General features: G+C 46.4%; 1 protein-coding gene and 1 long non-coding RNA gene across 9 annotated transcripts in view; one reads left to right on the top strand and one right to left on the bottom strand.

The window, feature by feature from the left end:
- Window positions 1-13876, top strand: part of DLGAP1 (DLG associated protein 1) — a 735970-nt gene that overhangs the window by 379322 nt on the left and 342772 nt on the right. The gene's annotated exons all lie outside the window — the stretch shown is intronic.
- LOC109283881 (uncharacterized) overlaps window positions 1-13876 on the bottom strand; it is a 72538-nt gene that overhangs the window by 14655 nt on the left and 44007 nt on the right. For all 3 annotated transcript variants that reach the window (XR_009460765.1, XR_009460764.1, XR_009460763.1), the window contains exons 2-3: window positions 1793-1920; window positions 1019-1701 (exon numbers count right to left, since the gene is read on the bottom strand). This is a non-coding gene — a long non-coding RNA (uncharacterized LOC109283881). The remainder of the gene's footprint in view (window positions 1-1018; window positions 1702-1792; window positions 1921-13876) is intronic.

Raw genomic sequence — 13876 nt, 5'->3', positions numbered from 1 at the left:
CTGTTTCCACTTTTTATGTGCTCCCCTTTTGGCCCTTAGGCTGCCCTGGATTTCTGCGGTCAGCCAGGGAAGCCTCCTGGCCCCTTTCCCTCTTTTATCCCGCATGGGGATCGTCTCGCTTTGTGCCCGAAGGATCGTTTCCTTAAGGCACAGCCACCCTTCTTGGGCTCCCATCATTTCAAAACTCCTACTCTGCAGTGCGTCCTTGACTAATCGCCTGAGTTCACTTAAATCAGCTCTCCTAAAGTCTAGTACTTTCACCCTACTAGTTACCTTACCCACTTGACGTCTTATGGTGAATTCTATTATTAGGTGATCACTGTCCCCCAGATGGCTACCGATCTGTAGGTCCCCTAACATGTCATCCCCCGTTGCCAATACCAGATCCAGTATGGCATTCCCTCTAGTGGGACCATGTACCTCCTGTGTCAGGTGGAGGTCTTGTACACAGGTTAGAAACCTGCGTGAGCGGTGGGATTTTGCGGTCTGTGTCTCCCAGCAGATGTCTGGGTAGTTTAGGTCCCCCATGACTACCGCCTCTTTAGCTTTTATGGTCTCTGTGAGCTGCCTCAGGAGCCCTGCATCTATTTCTTCCCCTTGATGTTGGAGTCTGTAGCAGACCCCTACCACCAAATCCCTTTCTCCTTGCCCCCCATGCAGCCTAACCCACAATCCTTCTACTTCCTCATCCTTGGATTCCGTCTTGATGAGTGTTGACGTACATTGCTCATTGACATAGAGCACAACCCCTCCCCCTTTTTTCCCCACCCTGTCCTTTCTATACAATCTATAACCCTCAATATGTACCGCCCAGTCGTGGGACGAATCCCACCAGGTTTCCGTTAGCCCTACTAAGTCGTAGGTGTTTTGTGCAAGCAGGAGCGCTAGTTCATCCTGCTTGTTTCCCATGCTCCTAGGATTAGTATATAGGCACTTGAGCCCTGCGACAGGTGCCTTTGCTGCCCCCCCCGCTCCGAGTCCCAAGGGGCCCCTTCTTTCTTACCTTCTCGATTCTTACCTGTGCCGTAGTGTTGGCTGCGCCACATCTTGCAGGTTCCCAATGTTCTCTTTCTTCAGGCTGGGCTGTCCTTGTGGGTGCCACATGGTTTGGTGGTCCACAGCTTCCCCCGCCCTCATCTTCGCCTGCCCCCGGCAAGCCTAGTTTAAAGCCCGCCGGAGGAGATCCGCCAACCTAGAAGAAAACACACACTTACCTTTGGGGGACAGGTGAAGCCCATCCCAACTGAGCATGTCCCTCATCGTGATGTGCTGGTCGTTGTCCAGGAAGCCGAAGTCTGCCTCGAGACACCACTGCCGAAGCCACCAGTTGGTCTCTCGGATGCAGTTCTCATGCCGTCTTCCGCGTCCGTTCACTGGTAGGATGGAGGATAATACCACCTGTGCACCAAACTCCCTCAGCACGCTGCCCAGAGCAGTGTAGTCCGCCATCAGGTGATCGGGGGTTCTCCTGGCTGCATCATTAGTACCCACATGGACTAGGACCATGGGGTAGTTGTCGGTGGGCTTGATCCTGGCCTGGATTACCTCCTTCACATCCCGAATCTTTGCTCCGGGCAGGCAGTATACCTCTCGTGTTGAGGGGTCCTGGCAACAGATTGGCCCCTCCGTACCTCTCAGGATGGAGTCGGCTATGACGAGCACTCGTCGCCTCCTCCTCTGGGTCTGCTTGGATCTCTTGACCTGTTCGGAGCGTGAAGAATGTGGTGTTTCTTCCTGCCCAAGTGTTTCCTCTTCCCCTTCCATGTCCTGCAGGGTCGCCAGGGCCTCGTACCTGTTCTCCAGTTGGACAGGAGGAACTGGTACCTGTTCGCTGCAAGCAGCTCCAGTCCTGGATGTGACCATCTGCCACTCTGCTGTGGAGGGCATTCCCTGGGCTGCTTCTTCCTTGGGTGCCTGGTCCTGCAGGGAAAGGAAATAACTGTCAATTTCATCCTCCGCCTCCCTGATACCCCTCAGCCTGCTAACCTCCTCCCGGAGCTCCCTCACCTGTGCCTCCAGATCCCTAAGATGGGCACCTGCCGGACAGGTGTGGGGGCCCCCAATCTCTGCCCCCTCTGGCCCTGCTGGGGATCCCCCACAGGCCAGGAGGTAGGCGGACATCAGCTCCCCCATGGGCTCGGTCTGGGTGGAGGCCTCAGACCAGCCCCAGTTAGCCTTGTACCCCTGGGCAGAGGCCCTAGCAGCACTCCTCGTCGACACCATTCTAAGCTGCTGTTTGTAGATCTGTGTGGTGTCTATGCCCTACCCGTACAGGAGTCTCTCTCCTGACCCTTCCTGCCCGCCCGCCGGCGTGAACGCCGGCGGAAACGCCGGCACGCTCTGTTTGCGCTGCGCGGCTCAGGAGCACGGCTCCCTACCAGCTCAGCTATATGGGACCCGGGAGGCTTACTGATCTATACTTTGCTCTTGTTTGCACATACAAAATTGTGTCTTGCAAAGTCTCACTCTTTTTAGGCATTCATTATCCATCATATTTAGAGAGTATTATATTTAATTTCATTTCTTGACCTTTTTTGGAGGTAAAGGTGTTATAAACTACCGCGGCTTCTTTCCCCATGATATACAAGAAGATTGAGGATTTGACTCTGTTATTTTTCTCTTCTGCCCCTATGACTGCTAGACACCACTCAAACCTTTCTCTGACTCCCCTCCAGGTCTCTGCTATATTGCCCAATATCAGAAGGGCAGGTGGCTGTTGTAAAACTTCCATGACTAACTGTTATGTTACATAATTGTGCAGTCAAGTCACTTGCAGAGGTCCTTGTCCTTCCACATGGTTGCAATACTCCATTTGGTCTCAGCTTCCAACTTCTTTTTCAGTTTCAAACTCAGGGGTTTTTTTTAATTTCTTTCTCATTTACCATTTTTGACACCATATAGTGATCACTGGGTTCAATAAACAGAGGAATACATGAATGAGAAGAACAACAACAATCTTTAACCATAGAGCAGTAAGTGACCATTGCAGACCCTTGGTTTAACTAACTGACTTTTTTAACTGAGGGACTATCACCCAATTACCAATTCAGTCTCCTTAGTTAGGGATCATCTTTAAATTATACCTTCTATCACTACACCCAGTGAGGTCACAGTTCAGATTTTTTTTTCTTTAGACTGTTTTTATTAGTCTTTTAAAGCAAAACCATCTTCTCTGCATTCAATTTTAAGAATCATTCAATTCAACCAACACACACTGTGATTTTTTACAGAGTCAAATGTCCCCATTGAAACCTATAAAATAAACATTTTTTATCTTTAAATGTTTGAAATGGACTCAGGAATGTTAATGATGACTAACAGAATTAAATATTTCATCTCAAAGATCTTTATAAGAGTGGCAAGCATTATCATCACAATTTAAAAAATGAAAAAACTTAGGCACAGATGAGATAAGGGTCATGCAGTGAGATAGGAACAGAACCCAGGTTTCCTGAGTTCCAGTCCAGTGTCCTACCCATGAAATATGATCCCAGGAATTACAGGCCAATCAGCTTGACCTCAGTCCCTGGTAAGATTCTGGAGAATATCATCAAGGAGACCCTTCTGGATAAGCTGGCTGAGGGTAACATCCTGAGGGACAGCCAGCACGGGTTTGTTGCAGGTAGGTCTTGCCTGACCAATCTCATCTCCTTCTATGACCAGGTGACATATCACCTGGACAAGGGAAAAGAGATTGACTTCATATATCCGGATTTTTAAAAAGCCTTTGATCTAGTGTCCCATGACCTCCTCATGGAAAAATTGGCCAACTGTCACCTCGGCTACACCACAGTCCAATGGCTGGGAAATTGGCTCCGAGGTCAGACCCAGAGAGTAGTGGTTGATGGTAGCGAATCATTATGGTGCTCCATGACCAGTGGCATTCCCCAAGGCTCTGTCCTTGGACTGGTTCTCTTTAACATCTTTATCAACGATGTGGACATTGGTGTCAGAAGCTCACTGGCTAAGTTCGCCGATGACACTAAACTTTGGGGCATAGCATCCACACCTGAGGACAGGTTAGTGATCCAGGCTGACTTGGATAAACTTAGTAAGTGGGTGGATACAGCCCTGATGACATTCAATACCATAAATGTAAGGTACTCTACCTCGGCAAAAAAAAACAACAGCATACTTATAGGCTCGGCAGTGCTACGTTTGCTAGCACCACTGCTGAAAGAGACTTGGGGGTCATGATTAACCACAAGATGAACATGAGCCACCAATGCGATGTCGCAGCTGGTAAAGCAAACAAAACTCTGGCTTGCATCCATAGATGCTTGTCAGGTAAATCTCAGGATGTGATCCTCCCTCTGTACTCGGCCTTGGTGAGGCCATATCTGGAGTATTGCATCCAATTCTGGAGTCTACAATTCAAGAAAGATGTCAAGAAGCTTGAGAGAGTCCAGAGGAGAGCCACGCACATGATCAGAGGGCAAGAGAGTAAGCCTTATGATGACAGGCTGAGAGTCATGAGACTCTTCAGCCTGGAAAAGAGCAGTCTCAGGGGGGATCTGGTGGCTGCTTATAAGTACATAAGGGATGTCCATCAGGACCTGGGAGAATGTCTGTTCACCAGAGCACTCCAAGGAAAAACAAGGACCAATGGTCATAAACTCCTCCAAGATCATTTTAGGCTGGACATAAGAAAAAATTTCTTTACTGTCCAAGCCCCCAAGACCCAGAATAGACTCCCTCCAGAAGTGGTGCAGGCACCTACTCTGGACTCATTCAAGAAATGTTTGGATGCTTATCTTGCTGGGATCCTTTGACCCTCTCTGATTTCCCGCCCTTGGGGCAGAGGGCAGGACTTGATGATCTTTGAGGTCCCTTCCAGCCCTAATGTCTATGAAATCTATGAAATATGTTGCCAGATACTGTCCAACTGTCCCAGTATCCATTAAGCTATTTCCAGGTACAAGGAGAATGCAAGGTTAGTGGAAGGCAGATGATCTTGGATGAGTATGAGCTTAATTTCAGAGAAATTAGGAAGGATAATCTGTAATTAACAAACTCCTCAATGCAAACTCTGAGAGATCCTCCTAACCTATTCTTGTATGTTTCTTGCTTACCTTGAAGAGTCCACCATTACTTCTCCTCATTCCCTCTCCGTTAGCCCTGATTATGTATGCCATGAATGAGCCAATATTGGGCCCAAGATTCCACTTAAACTTTGATACCAGTGTGATAGGAGCCAAAGAGCATTAATATGTATGCATACAAACTCTGGCCTTGAGGATTAAACCATATAGCAGAAAAGCACTACTGAAAAAGCAAGCGAGTCAGAAGAATATGTGGTGTTTTCTGCATTGTTCTTGCAGTCACAAGAACCTTATGGCAAGATGGCATCTGGTATTAGAAATACTGTTGGGAGCGATTGGCCCTACAGCACCAAATAAAAAGTACCAAAAAAAAAAGAGGGGGGAGGAAAAATGTCTTAGATAGGCAACCCCTTTGTCATGTTCTAGAAACAGCAAAGGGAAAGATTAACTTAATCCACCTACCTTTATTTTTAAATAGATATCTACTGTGTACATGAAGGGGGGAAAAAAATCTATGACTACAAAGTATCGCATAAGGATTAATGATTTAAAACTGGGGCTTGGGTACCATATTCAGATACAAGATGACCCTGAATATAAGACAACCCCCAATAATTAGATTCCATATATGGAAAATTTATAAATTTGTTCTAATTTTCCAGGTATAAAATCTAATTTTTGGAGTTTTGCTGTGAATATATCCCCCTCCCACTGCTACCAGGAAAAATATATCTGGGGGGCCAGGCGACCCCACAGCTTAGCATTGCTCACTATATGTGTGTACTCCATATACCCCCTGCAAAAGATCCATGTACTAATTAACTCCCCCATGACTGGAACTGGGTGTTTTTATCACAAATCCAGGGTTCCTCCACACAGTTATATGCAGATGAGGCACAGGGCAGCCTAGTCTGTCTTCACCTTGTGGAGGGCAGGGCCACACTAATCATATGCAACAGGCTGAGAAAGAGGGTGACAGAGGGATTCTGGATAAAGTGTTTTGCATCCTGTTTCATAATATTTGCCAGACAGTTAAGGATAGTGAAGAAACAGGAATTAATGGAAATGGGAAAGAAAGGTGCAACTTAGCTGCGGGAGTGAAGGAGAAGTCAAAAAGTATTCAAGATTGTGGTTCACCATGACTTGGAAAAAGAGTCAGTGCTGAGGGGACTGCACACAATGTGAATTAGCATATATCTTATTTAAATGGGCTATACTAGCCTATTGTTAGCACCCAGAGAGAGTGCCAGAGCTTGTTCTGGCCTCTCTGAGAGCTAGCCTTGTATTGCAGTACCTCCAGGACCAGTGGAGCAACTGCCTATTTTTTAAGGGGCGCAAAAATAGTTCCTATCATTGTTTGCCCAGCATGGGCCATATGTGTTATAGTCATGTTCAGTGTTGGTTCTATTTAATCAGCTTCAAAATTGTTTTCCATTACTGCACACATGCTACTTTTGGCAGCTTTTTAATGATAGACAGTGTACTTAGTGTGGTTTCCTTTTATGCGATTATAAGACAAGGGGCTTTTCTCCACATGCTGACTGTAGAAAAGAACCTTGTCTTATATTTGAGTAAATATGGTACTATGGTAAGAGGAGAATTAAAATTGTACAATAGATACCTCTGGGGAAGCTGACTCATAATAAACTAATATTGATATGTAATGTAAAAGTGTCTGCACAGTTATGAGACAAATGAAGGTACACAATTGCAATGAGACTTTAATAAAAGGGAAAGAAAGACATCTAATGGTCAAAGGGAAATTAACAGAACAGAATTTAGCACAGCCCTAAAAACAGATGAGAAGCCCATTTGATGTCATAACTGTAAATTGTATAGGGTGGATAATCTGATCAAAATATTAAACATTTGACAAAATGGCATTGGTACATATGCTCCAAGAAACACAGTTACAACACAAGAAAAAGTATCACAGGATGTACCAGATAAATCCGAAGTCAGACTGTGGAAGTAAACTTTCTCGTACCCATTAACTACTAAAGGACTTGGGGAATGGTCTTCTAATATTAGAAGATATTAAATGAAGGAATTTCCCCCTACATATTTTATTTCTTTTTAATTGATAAGAAATGTGCCCAGGTGCAAGTAGCACAATTATTGCAAATGCATTCATAAGATACTAGAAAAACTAGGCTTGAAAATAGAATATGTTAACCTCTCTAGGTAGTGTTCCCCTCCCCCACCAGCCCAGTCTATCTCCTTGCAAGAAGGTGGAGTGACATCTAAGGATATCAAATAAAAAAACTCTATATTTGAAATGTATCTGAAAAAAATGCAAGAAAAGTGCGATACAAAGCAAATCTCAGTAGTTACAAGATTGGTACAAGTACCTCTGGGGTGTTAGCTATCTTGCTGGCTAAAAAATAAATAATGACCTGGAGTTAAAATGACACTGCACCAGTGCTTGACATACAGAGTAAACAACACCCTCAAAACAGCCCTGCATAACCAGCGGATAACTACTTGCTTATATAATATCTTACCCTGCCACTTCTATGCTTATCTGCATACATGCACATTACACTAAATATTGATATATCACTTTTGCATCACTGAAAAGCTCTTCCTCTTGTATAAAACAGTAGTGTATCAAAAACTTATTTTTGCAAGTGTAGCTGCTTGTGTACATTAAGTCTTAATAAATAAGTAATTATATACTTTCAGATAAATATAGTGCACCAACACTCCTCAACACAGGTAAGTCAAATCACTGCTAACCCATAGAGTGTGGTTTCAGAAAAAAATAAGAACTAAACTGTATTGCAACATATACAGAGTGCTAGAAGTAAAGAGAGTGGTTTTATGGTATAACCCCTCAAAATAATATAGGTTTTCCTTTAATAGGGAGAGAGAGGCAAGTATAAAATTTAATTATTGAAGAGTCCTTGATTGATAACAGGAGCACCATGAAAATGATAGGTTTCAAATAAATGAAGTGACACCAACATATAACTTCAGTTATAGTATAGTGATTTGGGTCCATTATATCAGTCTTTTATATCTTTATAGCAAGAAGCAAAAATCTTGCTCCTTTTCCTTCCCCCCAGACTCTCATGCTGTTTCTACACCAATAGCCAGTACTGGCCATTAGGACCATACTCAAGCCTAAACCTGCCTGTCACAAACCCATCCATTGGGTACTTTCAGAGTCTCTAGTTTCTCCCCACTGCTTGTCCCAAGGAACAGATCAAGGTTGCTTGGGTATAACTCCTTATTTATGCAAGCCTTACTTCCACTGCCATTAGGTTGGATCTCACAACTGCAGCAGGGGAATCTCTACTAGCTCCAGGTGGCTTCCTTTTGGGTTGTGAAAGAAATTTTACGTCCCTCTTTCCTTAGAATGGGCTAGCCTGGAATTTCACTTTCCCAGAGTTTAGTCTTTCTATAGGCAATCAGTGAGGACACAAAACAATAAAAAGATCTATTATGTGGGAGAAGGGAATTTTACAAGCACAAATGACCATAAATTTAAAGACAGAACAAAAAAATAAATAAAGTTTCTTACATGCTCATCTGGCTACCACCTAGCCTCATCCTGCCATTATCTCCAGAAAACAGTTTTTCTGCTGATTCTGCCAGTCCTGGCTGCTTGGGACTTGGACCCTTCTCTAGTGTGGGAAAAATCTGAAGACCCCAGCCACAGCTAGCCCTTAAAATAGATTGAAGGCAGCCCCTCCTCAGCCACATCAGCATTGTCCCAATTCTTCCTGAGTTTCAGAATCCTCCAGAAATGTTGTTACCTGGGGCATCTGGTATGAGGCTCACTGATGAGCCCTGTATGCTCAACTCTATAATATTTTCTTCTACCTGTGTCTGGGAGTGTCAGTTCTTCTTGCTGCTATGGCACACCAGCAAGAGATATTTAGCAGTGCTGCCCTCTTGCCTATAAATGCATGCCTCAGTTGCCTGGCTAAACCATGTCCCAAATCATAAAGTTATATATGGACAACATAATATAATCTATACAGTGGTAACAGCAACATAAATGGATGCAGCGTAACATGAGGTCAACCCCACTACTTTTAGCCTACCCCTTTCTGTTGTATGTTTGGAACTTAGGTGCACATTGCAGGCCTCAAGCAAAGAAAGTCCTTCACCAGTGATGCTACAATTCTCTGTTGATGACTTCCAACCCTTCTGCACCCCTCCTCCTCTCTCTATTATCTGGAGATAGAGAGATGTCCAGAAGGAGAACAAAGTAATCCACAGACTGATTCCTAGAAGAACTCTGCTTTATATGGTGCAATGGAAACTAGAATATATCTTAGTGCCATGCTCAAGAACTAAGAATACATAAAGTGGGTGGAATTAATGCGGGCTACAGGGTGCAATGTGAATGGGGAAAGGGCAAATCACACTTCTCAGCTGACAGAAGTCAATCTTGAGGTCAACCTTAATGATCAGTAGACATATGTTAATATACATGTGCGTCAGTTTTTTTGCATACCTTATTTTTTTCAGAAATATAGCTGTGATCTGATTCATAGGTAGGAGTACCTGCAGCTATTGTCCTTTCATATAAAGAGACATCTAAATCTACATTAAACACTTAGGCACATGTAGTAGCAATCTCACAGATAGTTACAAGGCAAGTCTTTTTTACACAACCAAGCGTATAGATAATAAACCTAAGCATTGTATGATTGGACATTCAGATTTTCCTTTTAGCATACTGTGAGAGAAATTGATCAGATATACTGACTCCTGCGTAAAATTAACAAGAGATGTGAATAGAAAAGAATGAAAACTATGCTAAAGATTTTCCTGTCACACATTTTAAAAGTCATTTCACCATTTTTGCTGCTTGTGTAGAATCACAGTAGTGTTCTAGATCAGGGTTGTCCAGCTTGCAGCCTGCAGGCCTCATGAAGCCTGCAGGGATTTAACTCACAGCTCCCAGTCTGGACCCTATGGCCCCTATCACTCTCCTGCGGAAATTGCCATTGGGGTCTATAGGATTCCCCTCTCTTCTCCAGCTTCTTCCTGCTCCCACCTTGGGCATGGTAGATGAAGGGGAATCAAGGCCTGAGGGTCCCATAGCCTCCTTAACATGTGGTCTGGGGCTGAGGGGCATGCATCCACCAGCTACTCAGAAGTTAGACCATCCTGCTTAAGTTAAAAGGCTAACATAGAAGAACAAAGAAAACTTATACAAATGCCTATCAGAGGCAGAACCAGGATATTGAGGCAGGCAGACCATGTTGTGAGAAAAGCAGATGGGAACTTTAAGTCCCTTAAGCACAGGGGTGGGCAAAATGGCAGATCTGGCTGGTGGCAGGACTATTTCCCTGCAGCCCCTGCCCATATTGCTATGGCCTGTTTCCATGGAGACCCCAGGAGCAACAGAGTTGTGACGGTGCAGCACCAAGGTTACCATGGAGGCCTGTGCTGGCAAGGCGTGCAGCTGGATGGGGAGCTACTCTGGAGCTGGGACTGGGATCTCACAGCAATGACAGCATGGTCTGGAGCCGGGGCAGAGCTGTCATCTGCTGCCTGCACACCCCTGCTCAGGGCATGCGGGCAGCAGATTGCAGCTCTGCCCCACTCGAGAGCACTCTGTCATCGCCACAAGACCCCAGCCCCAGAGCAGCTCCCCACCCTGCCAGCATACCCACCCCTACCTAAGCAGGTAAGAATACTCCCTTGCCTCAGAACCCACTTTCTTCCCCACCATGCTTAGCAGCACCTCCTGCCCATTCCTCTCCTTTGCCCTCTCTACTTATGCCTCTTGGTGCAGGAGGCAGAGACCTGCCCACCGCTGCTGCTGTCCTGACTACTTCTGCCCCACTTCAGCAAGGGATGCAAAGACTGGCTGAATGGGGAGCCAGGCTCAGACAAGGACAACAACAGCTGTGAGTGCGTTCCTTCTTCCTAGGCCTGCTCCCAGCCAGTGGGGAAAAGTGAAACTGGGCAGGGAGTGGAAGCCCATTCACTGCCACCACTGCTGCTGCCCCTGGCCAAGTGTGGCTCCCCACACAGCTGCTTCCTGCAGTCCTCCCCTTCCTGCACCTAGTGGTGTAAGTAGAGAGGATGAGGAGTGGTGTCACCAAAGATGGAGGGGAAAGGAGAGAGGGCCCAGAGTTGAGTGGGGATTTTTCACTGCTTCAAGGACTTAAAAAAGTCTCCAACTGCTGCTCCAGACTGCTCCAGGGGACCCAGGTTTCTGAGGCTGTGGGGAACTGGGGCCATCAAGCTCCAGTGGAAAGGGCGTGAGACCATGCCACCCTCTGGATCTGCCCCTTCTGCCTAGGGTTCAAATTTGTGTCTTGGTGTGGATGATTCTCAATGAGAATTATTAATCTCAAACTAAATATATTTCCAAATACAGATGTTGTTGACAGCAGTGTCTTTTTTCTGATCCAAATAATTGTTGGTGATATTTATGCCTTTGAAATCCATCCTTCAGCACAGCTTTCCCCCACACAGGAATTATTCATCCATCCATCAAGAGGTTTGTGTGGGTGATAATGATGCACGCAATAAAATTAAGCTGCAGTACCTCACCTTCAGCAACACACTTTCAGTAGATTCCGACAAGGTTCTCATTTCTGAGTATTTTTCGTGAGCCCTGAATATTGTTTTCCAAAACTGTGGTGAACATTTCCCAGGTGGGGGGTCTTTTCAAGGAAACTCTGCTTGGGTAGAGGGAACTGCTATACAAATTAGAGGCCATGCTGTTTCCCTGCTTTCTTTTGCTTCTCTGCTTGCCTCCTCTAATATGCTGTGCACTGCTCTCATGCAGCATTATCAAAAAACACAGTCCTAGGCAAAAGAGCAAAAGGTATATAGAATCCATACTTTTTCTGTAGCTCTGAGACTGCACAGGTTTTTCCAAATGTTTGTATTCATGAAACCAATGCGTTTCTTGTGCTCCATCCTGACTTTTTTAAGCTATGTTCAGACATTCAAAAAGTCTCCTGTGGAAGTGCTCTATCATGCTTTACTTAAGGCAATATAAGTCAGAGCATGAGCAAAGCAAAGATATGTTCATTGTTGCAGGGAAGGGTTGGCGGGGAATGGCTCATAGCCTTCCTGTACTGGCCCTGGAGGGTATTTCTGCATGCTATCCAGGAGGCTGCCAAGAGTGGCCTCTTTCCCTAACCCTGCCCCTCCTACCAGCTGGTGACAGCAGCACCTGGGGGAGAGAGACCCCAGACCCCTTCCCCACAGGCCTCCCAGCCAGGCAGTGGTGCACCATGGGGATGGGGCTGCTGCAGGGTGAGAAACCCTGGTTTCCTTCCCCAACCTCCTGGCCAGACCTGAAGGGCTTCAGGAGAAAGGAGCCTGGACTCTGTCCCTGCAGCAGCCCTGGCCCCACAGCATGCCACTGCCTGGTCACAGGGACTGCTAGGAAAAGGGATCTGGGCTCTGTGTCCCTGCAGCCACTCTGGCCAGGCAGCAGTGCACTGTGGGGCCAGGGATGCTGCAGGGAAGGGGTCTGGGCTCTGTGTCCCCACAGCAGCCCCAGCCCTGCAGCACACCACTGCCTGGCTGTGGCTCCTGCAGAGACATAGAGCCCAGCCTCCTTTCTCCCACAGCTCCCCTAGCCAGGCAGTAGCACACCATGGGGCCAGGGCTGCTTCAGGGATACAGAGCCCAGACCTTTACCACAACAGCAGCCCTGGTCCTGAAGGGCATCTCTGCCTTGCTGGGGGAAGCGGGCTGCAGGGACAGAGAGCCCAGACCCCTTTCCCCATGGCCCCCACAGAAGGCAGTAGCACGCCACAGGGCCAGGACTGCTGCAGAGACTCAGAGCCCAGACCCCTTTACCCAGAACCACCCCCAGCCAGCCCATGGGGGTTGTGGGGGAAAGGGGCCTGGGCTCTTTGTCCCCAAAACAGCTCCAGCCCTGACACTCACTGTAGCCCACCCAGAGGAGCTGTGATGGAAAAGAGGTCTGGGTGTTTTGTCCCCACAGCCCCCCCACACCCCCAACCAAACAGCAGCAAGCCATGGGGCCAGGGATGCTTCATGGAGAGAGACCCCGGACTCCTTCCCTCATGGCCCACCCTGGCTGAGATGCAGCATGTTGTGGGGCAGCTACAGGGAGAGAGACCCCCTATGTCTCCCCAGTCAGTGGTGATTCACAGCTGGCCAGAGGGATGAGGCAGGGCTGGGATCAAAGGCTGTCACTGACTCAGCTCAGTGAAAACCAAGGGGGCGGATCTAGCCTGGCACTTGGGCAGAGCAAATGAGCTCTGCCTGGCTAGAGCTCAGTCCTGCATATCGCCACATAGGATGGCAACAGGTGTGTTCTAAGTTAATCCTTGATGGGATCTGACACAGATGTTCAATAAAGTCCTCTAACAGAAACTGCTTTAGTCTAATAACTCATTTATCAAGGGTTAACTTAGAGCGTGATCCACCACTTTTAAAGTGCTCTAAGATCCATGAACATCTGTTTAGTTATGGCTGTAGATCTCTTTCTGAATGCTTAAAGGGCAATAGGTGTAACATTTGTACCTAGCCTTAGTGTCAAAAGATGGCAAGGCATTGGATGGAATTCTAACAGTAGTAAAATTGACTAAATGGATCTGATCACTTAGAGAATTATTCTCTTTTGGGCACAGGAGGTCAGGGTTCCATCCCTTGCTTTACAATGGGTTCCCTCTCTGACTTTGAGCAAGTGACTTAAGGACAAATCCAGGTTCATCCTATAGGTACCTACACAGGGCTTAAGCAGAATTTAGTAGGGCTGTGCGAAGCTTCGATTCAATTTGGAGGAGATTCAGCCCGATTCGGTAGCTGAATCTCTGAATCCAAATTGAATTGGAAGACCCATTAAAAGCTCTGAATTGAATTGGAAGCCTCCA

This window comes from Alligator mississippiensis, chromosome 3, assembly GCF_030867095.1.
Source record: "Alligator mississippiensis isolate rAllMis1 chromosome 3, rAllMis1, whole genome shotgun sequence".
In the NCBI taxonomy this organism is placed as follows: domain Eukaryota; kingdom Metazoa; phylum Chordata; order Crocodylia; family Alligatoridae; genus Alligator; species Alligator mississippiensis.
The sequence above is the reverse complement of the archived record's forward strand: the minus strand, read 5'-3'. Positions and strand labels throughout refer to the sequence as shown.